Source organism: Canis lupus, chromosome 12 (assembly GCF_048164855.1).
Source record: "Canis lupus baileyi chromosome 12, mCanLup2.hap1, whole genome shotgun sequence".
Lineage (NCBI taxonomy): Eukaryota > Metazoa > Chordata > Mammalia > Carnivora > Canidae > Canis > Canis lupus.
The window spans coordinates 165,001-167,500 of record NC_132849.1 but is presented as its reverse complement, the minus strand read 5'-3'; the positions used below and the strand labels follow the sequence as shown (position 1 = coordinate 167,500).

Genomic DNA, 2,500 nt, shown 5'->3' with positions numbered 1-2,500 from the left:
GTTACTGAGGGAATCCTGGTTAGTTTCTTTTCCTCCGCTGACTAATATGCTTAAATTCAGCGGGTCGCCACGTCTGATCTGAGGTCGCGTCTCGGAGGGCGCGCGCGCGCACGCGCGCGCGGGAGTCGCCGCGAGGCCGGGAGAGAGAGCCAAGGACGAGAGGCGACGGGGCCCCCCGGGGGGGGGACCCCGGGCGAGGGAGCACGAGCCGGCGGCGGCGGCGAGGGGCCCTGCCGGGCCACGGAGGGCGGGGGAGCCGCGCAGACGGAGGGGGCAGCCGGGGCGCGGGCGCCGCGCGGCGAGGGGAGAGGGGGGGCGCGGGCGCCGGCCGGCGGGCGGGCGGGCGGCGGGACGTCGTCGGGTCGCGGCGGTCGCCCCCGACCGCCGGCCCGCGACGCCCTCGCCCGCCGCCCCGCGCGACGACCCGGCCCCCACGCCTCCCTCTTCCTCGCGCGCGACGTCCCTCCCACGGCCGCGACCCTCCGCCCGCCTCGACCCCGACGCGACCCAACCGCGGGCTCCGGGGGAGCAACGGCGCGGCGCGGCCGCGACCCGGGGGGGGGCGGAAGCGCGCAGCGGCGGGCGGCGCCGCGGCGTCCCGCGGGCCGCCGCCGGGGCACGCAGCCCCGGGGCGCGGCCCGGCGCGAGCCGCCCCGACAGGGCGAAGGCCGGGGGTCGCCAGCGGGGAAGGGCGAGGGGAGGGGAGCGGAGGGGCGGCGCGGGACCGCAACCACACACCCCCGCTCCTCCGCCCCAGACGCACGACCCGGGCGACCCCGTGGCCGCGTGCGGCGCGAGGGATCTCCCCAAGAGGGGACCGCGGCGGCGGCAGCCGCCGCGGCCCTCCTCGGCGCGAGCTCTCGCCTCTCTCCTTTTCTCGCGGGCGGGCACCGCCTCTCACGTCACCCCCACATCCCCGCCCCACCGCCCGCCCCACCACGGCCCCGCCGCCGGCCCGGTCCCCGGCCCCCACGCACCGCACCACACCGCACGGGTGCGGGGGGGCGGGCGCGGGCGGCCGGGACCGGGCGCGGCGGAAGGGCACGGGAGGGGAGCGGGGGAGGGAGGGAGGGAAGGAGGGAGGCACGCGGAGGCGGCCACCGCGTCTGCTCTTAGGGGGACGGAGGGCCCGGCAGACCGGGCCCTGCGAGGGAACCCCCAGCCGCGCCGCCACCAGGGGCGGCGATTGATCGCCAAGCGACGCTCAGACAGGCGTAGCCCCGGGAGGAACCCGGGGCCGCAAGTGCGTTCGAAGTGTCGATGATCAATGTGTCCTGCAATTCACATTAATTCTCGCAGCTAGCTGCGTTCTTCATCGACGCACGAGCCGAGTGATCCACCGCTAAGAGTCGTACGAGTTTCGAGCGGAGGGGAGAGCCCCCCTCCCTGGCACGGCACATCCCCGGAGGGCGCCTCTGGCCGGCCAGCAGAGACCACGAGATCAGACTCCGAGAAGGTCGGAAGGGTCGGACGAACGACGGGGCGTCCGGCCGCCGCCCCCGCCGCGCACGCGCGGGCGCGGGGGGCGAGCGAGGACAACCCCACAGGCGCCCAGGGGGTTCCCACCTGCCCCGCCCCACGCCACACCGGGGACGCGGGGGGGGGGCGGCCGCACGCGCACACGGACGCGGCACGACGGCCACCGGGCAGGGGGCGAGCCCCCTCCCGGCGGCCGCGTGGACCGGGCACGTGGCGTGGCGACCCCCCCCCGCACACCCCACGGGGTGGCGGGGACCGAGGCGGCGGAGTCTGGAGGAGGGGACTGACCCTCCCCACGGGCCCGACCGCCCCGACCCGAGGCGGACGGGCGACCCCCAAAGGGTCTTTAAACCTCCGCGCCGGGACGCGCTAGGTACCTGGACAGAGGGTGGGGGGGGACGGGCGAGGCGGGGCGCGGGGGAGCGAGGCCAAAGGCCGCCGCCGCCGCCGCCCCGACGCCGATCCTCCCCCCGGCCGGCCGCGGCCGACACCGCCAAGCGAGGGGCGCGAGCCCCCCGACGCTGCCGGCCCGTGACGGACCAGGGCCCGGCGGGCGCCGCGACGCGGGCCCCGCCACCGCCCGACAGCCAGCCTCCCTCTCTCTCCCCGGTCTCTCCCCCGCCCCCAAAAGCCACCGGGGGCGGGGCCGGCCGGATCCCCTCGCTTCCGAGGAACACCCCCGGGAGCCACCACCTCGCCTCGCCTTAGGAGAAAACACCCGGCCGGCCGACCCCCGGCCCTCCCCACAACCGCGACCCGGGCCCCGCCTCGCCACGGAGGGCGGGGGGGGGGGCCCGCAGCGGGAAGCGGGGCGTGAGCGGGCAGGGCCAGGGGAGGGGGGCGGCGGGGGCGGCGACGGAGAAGGGGAGAGCCGGACCCGGGCCCCGAGGCCCCAGAGGCGGGGGGTGGGCCGGGGTGGGAGAGGGAGAGGCGACGAGCGGGAGGGCGGAGATGGCGCGGACGCCCGCCTGACCGGAGGACCGTCCAGGGCGGGCGGCGGGAGGCGCGCGCCGGGCGGCGG

General features: G+C 79.2%; 2 non-coding genes across 2 annotated transcripts in view; both read right to left on the bottom strand.

The window, feature by feature from the left end:
• The window catches only part of LOC140602015 (28S ribosomal RNA), a 4,758-nt gene extending 4,671 nt beyond the window's left edge, over positions 1–87 (bottom strand). The window contains exon 1 of the ribosomal RNA XR_012005069.1: positions 1–87. This exon is cut by the window's left edge and continues 4,671 nt beyond it. This is a non-coding gene — a ribosomal RNA (28S ribosomal RNA).
• Positions 88–1,198: 1,111 nt separating this feature from the next.
• LOC140602048 (5.8S ribosomal RNA) lies at positions 1,199–1,351 on the bottom strand. The gene has a single exon (XR_012005087.1). It is a non-coding gene; the product is annotated as a 5.8S ribosomal RNA (ribosomal RNA).
• Positions 1,352–2,500: the final 1,149 nt, after the last annotated feature.